The sequence below is a fragment of the Mustela nivalis genome, assembly GCF_964662115.1.
Source record: "Mustela nivalis genome assembly, chromosome: 5".
Taxonomy (NCBI): Eukaryota; Metazoa; Chordata; class Mammalia; order Carnivora; family Mustelidae; genus Mustela; species Mustela nivalis.
Window position 1 is genome coordinate 118,066,908 of NC_139024.1, and position 14,837 is coordinate 118,081,744.

General features: G+C 44.7%; 1 long non-coding RNA gene across 1 annotated transcript; it reads left to right on the forward strand.

Moving 5' to 3' along the window:
• The first annotated feature begins 1,116 nt into the window (after positions 1-1,116).
• Positions 1,117-14,212, forward strand: LOC309865823. The gene is made up of 3 exons (XR_014312273.1): positions 1,117-1,252; positions 13,241-13,289; positions 13,379-14,212. It is a non-coding gene; the product is annotated as an uncharacterized lncRNA (long non-coding RNA).
• The last annotated feature ends 625 nt before the right edge of the window (positions 14,213-14,837 follow it).

The following is a 14,837-nucleotide window of genomic DNA, read 5'->3' on the forward strand; positions in this document are numbered from 1 at the left end:
ATTCTGTTCAGGGCAGCAGCTCAGCCAGGCGTCCCTAGCTAACCTCCCCACCTCTCTTGAGGCTTCCCATCCTCATACAGCATTTCCTGGCTCCCTCCAGTCCTGGCAGTAGAATAAAATTTAACTCCACGCCTCCTTCTAATCGGGACACCCCTTCTTCGCTGGACGCGTGGCTGCGGGTGTCCGAGTGCGAGAGGATCAGTGCGCGCGTGCGGGCAGCCGCAACCCCCGCAACCAGGCGGGCCGGGGAGGGACCCCGAGGACCGGAAGGCAGCGTCCCGCCCCTCCCCGCTGGATCCCCGACGGCACAGCTTTGATTATCACCCCCCCCTGCCCCGCCCCCGAGGACAGAATTCCTGTCTCTGAAAGCCTAGAGTGGTGGAGCTAGCTCATGGTTGATCGAAGGAAGCTTTCTTATGGGATCTAGAAGCCCAGCCTGGCATCGATGGTGGGCAGGAAAACCATTTGCAGGTGAAAACAAACTGCCATCCCTCCAAAAAACAAACCCTCCTCCGCGCGCATCTCTCCGCCTCTGCTGCCCCCTGGTGCAGGCGCCAAGACCTCGGCCCGCCAAAGGGCAAGCGGAATAAGGCATCCTTAACATGCTGCTCCTTCCTTCGTCACCCCCTGAACCCCCACTCTCCTAACCCAAGAAAAGGCCGAATGGAGGCCGAACCCCCCTGATCTCGTCTTTTCGGGGCCAGGCAGTGGATGGGTTTTTGGGATCACTCGCGCCCTCCATCTTCATCTTCAAGTCCCGAAGGCTTCGGGCAGCCCCCTCCCCTTCCTCCTGGGCCTCAGCTCAAGGGAAGATCCGACCTAAATAGATCCTTGCCCACACCTACTCCCAGCCAAGCTGGGCCAGAGCTGAGGCTTCTCCGGGCCCTCTCTGCAATTGGAGCCAAACCCACAGATGTTGCCTCCAGGGCACAAAGGGGAGTGTCCCCAAAGGTCACTTTTGGTCAGATGCTCTGAGCTCAGAGGGATTTTCTCCATGGAAACAATGCCATACATTCACTCAAATAACATTTATACACCGCAGTTGGGTCCCAGGCCAATCCACAAAAGCCTATTTAGCTAGAATGCCAACAAACCCCAGACAACAGTTTCACAAGCAATGCTGTGCCAAGTTGCCTCAGAGAATGCCAGAAGCACAGCCCTCTCCTTGCAGCAGGATTTCTGCCTCCTGTGGGGCAAGTGAGGGCCTGGCTCTGAGGAAAGATGGGAGGATTTGAAGGGCAGGACTCCAGAGGTGAGGGGGTAGTTTTGGGATGGTGTTGGTGTTTGGGATGGTAGTTTTGGGATGGTGTTGGGAGGGGGTAGGTTTGGGATGGTGTTGGATGGGTAGCGCAGGGGCCCGGATATCCAAACATGTGGGTGCTGGCAGTGGCTCCAGTGGCTGTGGGCAGTGCGAGTTTCTGGATGGGGTGGGGAGCAGATAAAGAGGAGAGGGGCAGAGACTTTGGGGAGCTACTTTGGGTTTGATTGGGTTAGAATACAAACTCTTGCAGGAAGGGCTGGGTTCTGAAACTCTTGACTGCCTCTCAAAGAAGTTGAACTTGAACCCAATAAGGAAGAGGGAGTCACTGATGATGTTTGGAAAGATAAGTGATAATGACAGATGTATGCATTAGCAAGGCCCCTCCCAGATTGGATGAGGTTGTGAAGGGCCTGACCACAGACCCACAGCCAAACAGCCACATAGGGGTAGTGAGATCTAGCGTGAATACCGTGGGGATGGGTGCTCTAGCCCTTCACATTCTTGAGGATGCATTTTAGCCTTGTGCTGAGATTTTTTTGCATCCTAACTTATCTTGAAAAAACGCCTTGTAAAGTTTGGACCACTTGAATCACTGTACCTGGGAGCACTACATATCCCAGAAGGCCTCCTGCTCCTTGGCTGTGTTGCATGCTGGGATTTGTAGTTTCTGAACAGATCAGGCTCGCCAGCGGGAGGAGCGGGGGTAGGGCTGAGAAACGGACAGGGAAGGACATGTGTCAAGGTAAGGCTAGTTGCCTCAGAAAGAAGTGCCTGTGCAGTAGGGGGTGGTAACCCAGTTTTGTGGGTATGTAGCCCCTATTCCTGCAAGTTTGTTAGGGCCATATCCTAAAAGGCCGTGGTATCCTAAAAGGCTCACAAGCCTGCGCAAGTGAGCAAAAATCTCCTCTGGGTGCTTGCAATTGGCTTCCTTTTATTTTTTTCTTATTTTTCTCACCGTCAGAGTAGTTTCATGGGAACCAGCACTACCGGCTGACTGCCAACTCAATTGGGAAGACTTGTCCCACTGGTCCCTGAATGAAGACCAGGGACATCTATAAGGACACCTCCTTTAGGGCTCAAACCGCCAAGATGGTAGAATAAACCTCAGTGAGAGCCAGCCCACCACATTACCTTCCCTCAGGTAACAGGGGCGTGGCAATCCATTTGCTCTGGCTTCTCTTTCTAGCAGTAAAAGTCTTTTTTTGTTTGTGTTTAAGACTTTTATTTATCTATTTGACAGAGAGAGACACAGCGAGAGAGGGAACGCAAGCAGGGGGAGTGGGAGAGGGAGAAGCAGTTTTCCCGCAGAGCAGGGAGTCCAATGCGGTCCCAGGACCCTGGAATCATGACCGGAGCTGAAGACAGACGCTTAACAACTGAGCCACCTAGGCATCCCTAGAAACATCCTTTTAAAATACTTTATTTATTTGAGAGAGAGAGAGTGCAAGAGAGCTCGAGAGAGATAATGAGCGCAAGCGGGAGGGAAGGGGCAGAGGGAGAAGGAGAAGCAGACTCCCTTTGAGCTGGGAGCCCTATGCAGCACTCCATCCCGGGACCCTGGGATCACGACCTGAGCTGAAGACAGACACCCAACTGGCTGAGCCACACCAGCGCCCCTCTATTAGTAACATTTTACTTCCAGGTGGAAGGCCTTTTGAATAGGAACAAGGTTTTGTAAAGCATAACAGGTAAAAGCGACATTGGATACTATGGCCGCTGGTGTGAAGGTCATGTACCAGGTCCTGCCACTTCACCTCTACAGGGCTGGGACTCCACTCTCCAAAGTATGTGGGTCACAGTGACATATTCCTATGTTACTTCACGTCTCCCCTCGGTCTGGGCCGTATTGGTGGGTCACACAGTGGGCCAGTTCTTCTCACTAACTCAAGTACACCTACACTACCAGTGCTCGTAGAGATTTCTTCTAACTCTGCAACTTTTTGTATTTTTTTTTTAGATTTTATTTATTTATTTGACAGACAGAGATCACAAGTAGGCAGAGAGGCAGGCAGAGAGAGAAAGAGGAGGAAGCAGGCTTCCTGCTGAGCAGAGAGCCCAATGTGGGGCTCAATTCCAGGAGCCTGGGATCATGACCTGAGCCTAAGGCAGAGGCTTTAATCCACTGAGCCACCCAAGGACCCCTTCACTTGTATTTTTAATAACTTAATATTTTCTCTATTTCTTTCAGAATTGAAAATCTATAGAAATACACAAGTAAAAACTAAAAACTAAGAAACGTGTTTCAGAGATATTTGTGTTAGAGAGAAGATGGGAAATAGCACCCCTTGATTGGAGCCCTGGTGGCAGAGGGAGTCAGATAGAGAGGTTGGCTGTGGCTGCTGGTCTAGGCAGGGTAGTGTTGAGCAGACTTAGTGCGAGGGATGTCGTCACTGATTGATGCTAGCTGGCAGATCTCTCTGCCCTCCTACCAGGCCTTCTCCTGTGTTTAACTTGCCAGTGGTGTTTGGATGGGGCTATTTCTTTACTATGAGCATCAGTTTTCTCATCTGCACAATGGGAGAGCGCTTTCTCTATCAAGGAATAATCGCCCCATTAGTGACAACCTTTGCACTGGAAAGAGAAGGGAGGGGAACTGGCCATGCTGGTGAGGTTAAACATCCTTGCCTAGATGACTGGTGTCACACTGGGGTTTGGGGCACACTGCTTCCCTTTACACTTCTGATCTTAGGGTTATCAAGTCCCTGTACTTCTAAAGTCTTGTCTTGTCTTTTCTTCTTTTCTTTTCTCTTTTCTTCTTTCTTTAATTTTTTAAAAAAATTTATTTATTTATTTTTGTGTGTGTGAGAGAGAGGTAGCATGAGTAGGGGAGGGGATAGGGAGAGAGGGGCAGAGGGAAAAGCAGATTTCCTATTGAGCAGGGAGCCTGATGTGGGACTCAATCCCAGGACCCTGGGATCACAACCTGAGCCGAAGGCAGACACTTAACTGACTGAGCCACCAACGTGCCCTTCTATTTCTTCTCCTCCTTCTCCTCCTCCTCCTCCTTCTTCTTCTTCTCCTTCTCCTTCTTCTTCTTCTTCTTTTTAAAATTTCAAATAGATTCCACAATCAACGTCTGAGGTCAAGAGTCACATGCTCTATGTACTGAGCCAACCAGGCGCCCCTAAAATTTCTTTATGTTACAAACATAAAATGTGATTCAGAACAGCTTAAGCCCCAAAGAAAATTTATGATAAAAATGTCAGGGTACTCAGGATTTGAGGGAGCGTTGACTTTATAGGGAAGAGAAAAAGGCAGGTTCTGAGACCCCAGGGGTTCATACACTTTGTCCTTGAATGTGGCCACAAACACCGCTCCATCAATCCACTCTCAACCTCTGTGTCTCTGGGCTCTGTGGTTTAGGTTCCTGGAGCCCTAGCCCTGGTGAGCTTTCTCCCTGAGAACCAGCTTTTTATGGCTGGTTGGCCCAGTGTGACAACAGATAATTTATATGAAGCCCTAGGACAGTGTAAGGGAGGTGTTGGGGACACTCTTCCCACATAAGGTGGGATAGCTGAGAAGACACCCCAAGAGGTGCTTGCTATCTTTCCCTCTCTGCAGACCCTTTTCTGTAAATTTGACCAGCAGGATCCAACCAGCCTATTCATGACCATATTGGCACTCCCTGACTCACCCTCTCCCCAAGGGCCAACCCAAAGTCACGTTCAGCGGTTGTAGCCACAATGTCATGAGCTCTCTAATTCCAGAGTCCAGGATCTCCGCTGTTTGCATTTTGCTGCTTTCTCTTCGGCACATAAACATCCATGACCATGATACCCAGGGCTGCATTATGACATCTGTGGGCCCTATACACATTTGCCTTTCTAGACCCTATCCTCAAAAAACATCCAGAGCTATATTTTGCGACTGTGTCGGTATATAGATAAATACATTTGTATTATATATTTATATATTAAGATGTGCTCTTGGGCGCCTGGGTGGCTCAGTGGGTTAAGCCTCTGCCTTTGGCTCGGGTCATGACCCCGGGGTCCTGGGATCGGGCCCCGCGTCGGGCTCTCTGCTTAGTAGGGAAACTGCTTCCCTCTCTCTCTGCCTGCCTCTCTGCCTACTTGTGATCTCTGTCTGTCAAATAAATAAATAAAGTCTTTAAAAAAAAATGTGTTCTTCATCCTAAAAGTTCATTTCCTATTTTAAAAGAAGTGTAAACATTTTCATGAACCCTCAAAAGCACTGTGGACCTTCTTGTGTTCTGTGCCAAATGGATAAGTGGGCCATGACTGTGTCTTCATTGAAGATTTTATGTTTTATTAATTAAAAAAGATTCCTCTTCTTGTTTACTGAATGATCAGAATATTTTGTCTAATGTTAAAAAACCCTGCTTTTTCTCCTTTGCTTTATCTGGTTTCTGTGTGATGATTTTAATCTATTATTAGAACTTTCTTTAATGGAAAATTTCAAATATATGAACATAGAATGGTAAAATGAATCTTCTGCTATCTGTCAGCAGAAGATGGATAAAAAATTTAATCAAATTTTTTTGATAAAAATTTTCAACTCATGGCCAATCTTGTTTCGTTTCTACCTCACTGACTCCTTCCTCCTCACCTGAATTATTTTTTTTAAGATTTTATTTATTTATTTATTTATTTATTTATTTGACAGAGAGAGATCACAAGTAGGCAGAGAGAAAGGGGGAGGCAGGCTCTCTGCTGAGCAGAGAGCCCAATGTGGGGCTCCATCCCAGGACACTCAGACCATGACGTGAGTGGAAGGCAGAGGCTTAACCTGCTGAGCCACCCAGGCGCCCTGCGCCTGGATTATTCTGAAGCTGTCCCAGATATCCTATGATTCCATCTGTGAACTTTTCAGTAGGTAGCACTGAGATAAGGACGCGCACAAATATCACAATTCTGTGATCACATCTAAAAATTAATAATGATTTTTATCAAGTATCCACTCAGTGTTCAGATGTCCTAGGCCGTATGTATGTGTGTGTTTTTCAAATCATGATCCAAATGGGAGCAGATAAAACTCTTTGAAATCTTTAAAAACGTATTTCCTGGGGCACCTGGGTGGTTTAGTCAGTTAAGCATCTGACTCTTCTCAGCGCAGGTCTTAATCTCAGGATCATGAGTTCAAGCCCCGCATTGGGCTGCACACTGGGCATGGAGACTACTTAAAGCAAAATAAAACAGAACCTTTATCCCCTAAGTTATTTTTTTTTAAAGATTTTATTTATTTATTTGATAGAGAGAGATCACAAGCAGGCAGAGAGGCAGGCAGAGAGAGAGGAGGAAGCAGGCTCCCTGCTGAGCAGAGAGCCCGATGTGGGGCTTGATCCCAGGACCCTGGGATCATGACCTGAGCCGAAGGCAGCGGCTTAACCCACTGAGCCACCCAGGCGCCCCGTATCCCCTAAGTTATTTTTGCCTACTTTTTTTATTATGGAAAAATTTAAACATATGAAAGCAGCTTATTATTTCTGTTTTTAAAAGGGTAAGTATTGCTTTTTTCAGTTTTCATTTTGAATACTATAAATACCAATAACATAAGACATACAAGGAAAGCCTTTGGGGTTCTCAGTAATTTTTAAGAGTGTAAGAGAGTCCTGAGCTGGGGGAGGAAATATTGTAAATAACTAGTCTAGAAGAGCTCTTAAAAATTACTCATACCTGTCTGTACCCTTCGAGATGTGGATTCAGTTTACCTGGCATGGGGCCTGGGCAAAGGTACTTTGGTAAAAGTTCCCCAGGATGATTCCAAACTGCAGCCTGTGTGGCGATCCTCTGCTCAGAGACCCGTAGGAAATAAACAAAGGGACAGAGTAAGAAAGGCAACCAAATGCCCTAGGTCTGGAAGGGCCTCCTGGGACCTGCTGCATCCAGTAGAAATGCCATCAAGAGCAGGCATGGAACACCAAAATACCAGTGGCTAAAAACAAATAGGAATTAATTTTTCTCATATCACAAGAAATCTGAGGAAGACAGTTGGTGGTGTTAGTTTGACCACTTGTCGATGCTATCGGAGACCAGACGGTATCTTTGTACTCCACCATCTCTCAACGTTACCCTTCCTTCCGTGTACTCATCCCCTCGTTTCCCCAAAGTGGCAGCTACATCTCGCTATCACGTCAACAGTCAAGATGGAAGAAGTAAGTCATAGTGACAGCCACATCTGTTTCTTTAGCAAACTTCTGCTTTTGGGTCACGCAGCCATCCTTAATTGCAAGGAAGTCTGAGGAGGGGAAAGAGGGGTCAGGATGAGTGTGGAATGGGGTCAGCCAGACTGCGGTGTCTGCTGCCCACTGGTTGGACCGGTATGTGGGAAGTCAATATCCAGCTTCCTTCCCCCCACAGGACTTGTGCTGCTGAACAAGGCTGTTAATTTTATTTTATTTTATTTTTATTATTTTTTTAATTTTTATTTATTTATTTTTAAAGATTTTATTTATTTATTTGACAGACAGAGATCAAAAGTAGGCAGAGAGGCAGGCAGAGAGAGGAGGAAGCAGGCTCCCTGCAGAGCAGAAAGCCCGATGCGGGGCTCGATCCCAGGACCCTGGGGATCATGACGTGAGCTGAAGGCAGAGGCTTAACCCACTGAGCCACCCAGGTGCCCCAAGGCTGTTAATTTTAGATTGAGTTAGCCATTAAGTCAGAAAAGTATGGCACCATGGAATGAATTCTGACATATTTTCCTTGACTAAACTATAAGAACATTATCATTATCATTATTATTATTATTTCTGTTATAGCTGCTGTAGTTCTGTTTCTGTCACTGTCAAACATGACATTCATCAACTAAGAAAAGATGCTTAGAAATATCTGACTCCATTTAGCTGCAAACACGCCCAATACTGAATACTGGGTCTTTAAAGAGCAACTTCAGGGGAGCCTGGGTGGCTCAGTGGGTTAAGCCTCTGCCTTCGGCTCAGATCATGATCTCAGGGTCCTGGAATCGAGCCCCACATTGTGCTCTCTGCTCAGCTGGGAGCTTGTTTCCCGCCCCCCCCCCCCCCCCCGCCTTGGCCTACTTATGCTCTCTCTCTCTGTGTCTAATTAATTAATTAATTAATTAATTTTTTAAAAAAGACGAACTTCATCTTATTGCAAGTATTTTGGAGATCCTAAGTCTTGTATCCCACCCATGTCGACTGAACACTGGAAACTGAAAAGCGTAACTGCCACTGAGGTGTGATATTGACTTATTACTACAAATAAGTCTATGCCAGGTCTGAAATCATCCGAGATGGCCCCACACTCACCACATGCCCAGTGCCTGGGATCCTCCCCCATCCCGTTTCTGGGGCTCATAGAACCACATTTGCTCCTTACTAACAAGCCCCATGGAGGCGTGTGATGTCGGACAAGGCGCCATGTGAGGTGTGGTGACATAGAAGATAAATAGCTTGTGGGGTGCCTGGGTGGCTCAGTGGGTTAAAGCCTCTGCCTTCAGCTCAGGTCATGTTCCCAGGGTCCTGGGATCGAGCCCCACATGGGCCTCTCTGCTCAGCAGGGAGCCTGCTTCCTTCTCTCTCTCTTTGCCTGCCTCTCCGTCTACTTGTAATCTTTGTCAAATGAATAAATAAAATTTTAAAAAAAAGATAAATAGCTTGTGAGCCAGTGGTCACTGAAAGCCCTGCCTGTGCCAGGACAGGAGGAAGCCAGTCCGTATCTATCTGACCCCTGAGGGTGGGGAGCACCCCGGGAGCTCCATTTTGTATTTCATTGAGTCTACTCTTGTTACATTTTGGCTGAGAACCAGAGATGCTATATATATTGCATAGGATTAGGTTGAGCTGGGAGAAACAGAAAATTCTGAATGCAATAGTGGCTTAACCAAGACAGACTTCTCTTTCTTTCTTTTTTTTTTTTTTTTTCATGACACCCCAGGTCTGATAGGATCTTTAACAGTGTCAGGGTTCAGATTCCTTCTATCTTTTCCCACCAGCCTCAACATGGCTCTTCCTGTTCAAGTCCAGTATGACTGCCTGAGTTCCGGCTTTCTTGTCTACATTCCAAACAACAGAAAGGGGGAAGGGGGAAGAAGGACCCATCTCCCTTTTTATAAGGGCACTTTCTAGAAGTTGCACACAGCAGTTCTGCATACAGCTCATTGGACAGAATTTGTGTGTGACCGTACGTAACCGGAGAGGAGGATGGGAAACCAGTACTTATTCTGGAAGTCCGTGTGACCTTGTGAAATGGAAAATTCTATTTAACAATCAGAGATTATGGATATTGGTGATAAAATTAGTATTTTCTGTCATGCCATGTCTCTAAACAATTTCTCAAGTAAGATCCAAAAATGGGGAATTGTGCAGTGGTTTTTACCAATAAAATGGTCTTATAATTTCCATAAAAATCATTTGTATAAAACCACAGTTTTTTGCCTTAATGGAGGGAGGAGCATTCCAAGGTCATCTATCTATGAATGGTGGCTTAAAGGCCAACAGTTCAAGGCAAAGCATTAAGCAGAAGATTAAAAACAAATAGTCTGCTTATTTGGTTTTCCTGGCACACCTCCTACTGGGAATTTCTTAAATTTTTGGAGGCCTTTTTGGATGCACTTAGAGAAACACGCTTTCCTCCATGACTCTGCCATGAGTTGCCCCTGTTGCTAGGCCGGTGTCTGAGTATCTTGAGGTCATTGTCCTACTGGAACATCAGTAGAATAGCTACAGTATGCAACCTTACAAGATGATTTAATTTTAATTTAATACATCCTTTTAAAATGATTTAATTTGTTAACAATGCCAGCCAGTTGAATTCTCAGAGATATATGCCATATAGTTATGTATGTCTTACTCAAATCATTAAACTCCAGGGATCAGTATACCTGTTTAGCCCATAAAGCAATATTATCCAATACAACTTTATAGAATAATGGAACTGTTCTACATCTGTGCAGTCCAATATGGTGGCCAGTAGCCCCAGATGGCTATTGAGCACTTGAAATGTGGTTAGCGCCCCTAAGGAACTTTACTTTTAATTTTATTTAATTTTAATTAATCTAGCCACATGTGGCTACTAGTGGGCTAGTGGTTACTGTATTAGCATGGCTCGAAAGCATCTTGCTGTTTAAGGAGCTTCTAAATTTGGATCCATTTTTGCTAATTGGTGAAGAGACCCAAGTTTAGTATGGATGTGGATATGCAGTTTTCAGAATTCAAACATACCAATTGATTCCTGTTCTCCTTTCTCAGGTAAGGAGTTTCAAGGGCAAAGGCTTTTACCTGATTTTGGGAAAAAAATTTTTTCCCAAAAGTTTACTTTAATCATTAAGTTAATCATTAAGTCAATAAGGGAAGACAGGTTTTGGGTGCAGTACTTTTAAAAAATCGGTGTTACAGAGATATAATTTACACACAGTAAAATTTATCCTTCTTTGCTGAATTGTTCAGAAGTTTTGACAAACATGCATTGTGTAATCACCACAATGATCAAGAAAAAGGATATGCCTTCCCAACAAAAAAGTTCTTCACAGGCCCAATTGTAACCCCTGGCTAATGTGTCATTATTGTAATGAGCAATTTTAATACTTGAATTGGATTTAGGTCATCTGTTTATTGTATATATATATTTTTAATTTTAGTTAACATACAGTGCAAATTTGGTTTCTGGAGGGGAATTCAGTGATTCATCGCTTACATATAATACCCGGCGCTCATCACAATGCGTGCCCTCTTTAACTCCCATCACCCATTAGGTCAGCTGTTTAAATTCTGTTTTTATTGGATTATGCCTCAGGGTGGAAGAATTTATATCGGTGATACAGTCAATGTGGCTTGTTAGGGCAGCCGAGTGAAAGCAAACTGTGGTGGTGAACATAATTTATTGGTATTAAAAAGAATACACCAGCCAAATGGATGCACGTATACTAACCAAGGATTGATTTTGGAAGATCCTTTACTGGGGAAATGATATCAAGTACAGTGCTAACATCTCACATCTCTATATATTACAACTAGATGAGTTAAATATATGTACTTGGAACAGTCCCTGGCACTTAGTAAGTACTACTTAAGGATTAGCGAATCTTCCTAATATTGCTGTAACTTCCAAGATGCACCTACCTTTTGACTGCCAGTGAGTTCTATTGGTGGGATGGGTATCTCCAGGTTCTCCAATTATTTGATCATAATTGTTATTTTGCATATTCTCCTAGAGACTTGACATTTTCATATTACCTCTCCCCCCACCCCCCAGGGAAGTAGAATTCCAGAGGTTCAAAGTGGTAGCTTTTCCAATTTCCAGAATTGCATTAGTGAATTCAAATAACATACCCGGGGACTGGCGAGATCACCACTGGAACTTTTTTGGTTTCTTGTAAACCCCTTTAATGTTATCTCAGCTGATCTCGCCTTATATATAGTTTCCCTTCCACATGCCCCAATATTCAAAATAGCCCTCATATTAGACTAGGTTTTCCTGATTGATAGTTGCTGTTGATCCTGTATCCCAAGGTTCCTAGAATTCTGGGATATGTTTTTTGTTCCCAAGTTTTTTAATAGAGTCTACAGCGTCTCCAGACAGATCTACCACTGCAACAGGTCTAGAGGGACAGACTTTGGGGGCTATTTGTGCTGTCCTACAAGAGGATCTGGCTTGATCTTTAGGGTAAAACTCTTTAAACTCACAGGGCGAATGAAGGAGGTGTGTTGAAGTGCCCCCCTTTTTGTATGTACCAGGAAAAATGTTTTCGTAAAGTTTATGAGCTCTTTGTCTTTGTGATTTCCTTTGGCTTGGTTCCCAGCGGTTTTCAACTATGTGAGTTGGAAGTTTGCCAAGATTATTTCTATGGTTGAAGCGTCTGTATGTGGTAGAATTGGACTGTTCGTGCTTCCTTAACTTCTTTTGTAATTTTATTAACTTGCTAGTGGGCCTGTTATGTCTTTGAGATTTTATATCCTCAAGTCTAATGAGCTGTGACCAGACAAGACTCTTTCTTTCCACCTTCCCTTGCTTGTGTCATTCTTTTTTCTTTTTTTTTTAAGATTTTATTTATTTATTTGACAGAGAGAAATCACAAGTAGATGGAGAGGCAGGCAGAGAGAGAGAGAGGGAAGCAGGCTCCCTGCTGAGCAGAGAGCCCGATGCGGGACTCGATCCCAGGACCCTGAGATCAAGACCCCAGCCGAAGGCAGCAGCTTAACCCACTGAGCCACCCAGGCGCCCCAGCTTGTGTCATTCTTTTTCACGTTTCAGTTCTCTAGCAGTTTCACCATGGGATGGTTCTGCCTCCACTGAAAGCTACTAAGAGAGGGCCTACATATTTTTAGAGAAAGATTGTAAGCTCTACTCTGCGCCCCAGTATGGTAGCTACTAGTCACAGGTGGCTTTGACAATTTGAATTTAAATATTTTAAAATTAAATGAAGATTTCACCTCCTTAGTTGCATGGGCCATTAGCATGTGGCTACTTTATCGGACTGCTCAGACACAGAACATTTCCACCATTGCGGCATAGTTCTATTGGACAGCGATGCTCTGTTTCTGGGTGATTGCATTCACTCTCCAGCTACTAGCAGTCTCTAGTTATGTAGTCCTTCTTTCCAAAGTTGACGCTGAAGGGTTTCCTTCTGTTGGTATGTTCTCTTTAGATTCAGTTATGTAAAAATATAATTAGGGTTTGTTTAGTGACAGAGCCATGACTAGCATATTTTCACGGCTGCTGTTAAAGGCATAGCCAAACCGCAGAAGCACCGCGCTACCAAAGCCTCAACATTTGGCCATATTTGTTTTGGCTTTTGTATGCCTAACTTTTTCTCTCTCTCTCTCTCTCTTTTTTTTTTTTTTTTTGTTAAAAATGTTGGAGTATTCCCAAATGGACAAATGCCCTTGCTTCTTGTTCCAAGTGTAGATTCCACTCTCGGCCACTAGGTGGTGATGGGATCCTTCTTCATATTCTCGAGCTTCCGAGGCCATTTAAAATTCAGATCCTTGCAGTCCTGCTTCTTCAAAAAACTGAGAATTTTCTCATGAGCATTAACAATACCCTACAATTTTAATTCCTACAGTTGTTCAATAACGAAGGAAAGGATAACCCCCTGACAACAGGAGCCGGAAGTGAGTGTAGCCGGGGAGAGAAGGTGACTCCGGGGTGGGGGTGGGCCTGTCCACCCAGCACTTGGATTCATCTCCTTCATTTCTTACAGGGAAGAAGCTTACACCGAGCCGTGGAGCCTGAAAAGCTAATACAATGCCCCTACAATAAAACCCACCAGAGCTGCAGGTTTCCTCACCATTTTATCGAGTACGGAAAGAGTCATGCCGGTGTTGTAAATTGGTTGCTTGTTCCGTCAGTGCTCGCCACTTCAGTGCTCACCAGGTTCCCCGGCCGGAATCAGTCATCGTATCTCAAGCTGTGATGATAAAAGCTGTACTGAGCAGAATGTTGTCAACCAAATCAGGAGCCTTGGACAAGAGACTCTGGCTGTGCGCACATGGCAGTGCCCCCCTCCTTGTGATGAAGGCTGGGATAAAGATCTGTAGCAACAGACCAGCACCCCACTTGTCCCGGGGACAGCCAACTACTGTGACAACAACAACCCTGCCAGCAATACAGTTAGGGGTTCTGGAAAAGAAGAGTAACCTGGCCTCGGGCATGCATGTTTCCTTGGCTCTGCTGAATTCGCTGTGGTAGAAAAGCAACGGAAATGCACAGTAACTGAGTATCTACCTCATCAAACGCCAGGCCCTAGAAGACTCTTGTTTCTTCCTACTACCAGTGGGTTCTTCACTTTTTTCCTCTTAGTTTAATTGTAGAAAGATAAACTGTGACTTTCAAACTGATAAGTACGTTTCTCCTCTTTTCCCCTCTCCCTGCTTTGAGTTCTCACTCATTGGATGCAAGAAAGAACATTGTGGTGCCTGGCCAGTTAGGTCAGTGGCAGAAGTTCAGCAGGTAGAACGTGGGACCTGTGATCTTAGGGTTGTGAGTTCAAGCCCCCTGTTGGGTGTGGATCCTGATTAAAACAGTTTTTTGTTTTTGTGTGTGGTTTTTTTTTTTTTTAAGAGAGAAACCTTAAGCTCAGAAGAACTATTTCAAATAAAGCATCGCTCTAGATTAAAAAAAGAGAAAAGGACAGAAGTACTAAGTAATTTATGTGTTACGAAAAAGAAATTTCCCTATTATGTTTCCACATGGCAATCCTTTACCCTCAAGAGGACAAGCTTCAAAACAGGACTCAGTGGTTAGAATTCTGAGTTAACGCACAGCTTTCGGACTGTCCTCAGATGACACCATGTTAGGAGGAATTTTTAACCAAACAGAAGATCAGGGAGACTCTCTTCTTGTCAAACCCTAAATTAATGTATTGGTTCTGTTTTATAAGGACTCTAAGATAACAGGCAAATGTTTTTGTTTTTGTTTTTTAATTTTTATTTATTTTTTTAAAGATTTTATTTATTTATTTCACAGAGGTCACAAGTAAGCAGAGAGGCAGACAGAGAGGGAGAGAGAGAGAGGAGGAAGCAGGCTCCCTGCAGAGCAGAGAACCCATGTGGGGCTCGATCCCAGGACCCTAGGATCATGAGCTGAAGGCAGAGGCTTAAAGGAACTTAAGGAACTTAAACCAAGTTCCTTTTAATTATGACTCCAGATAATATTAAATT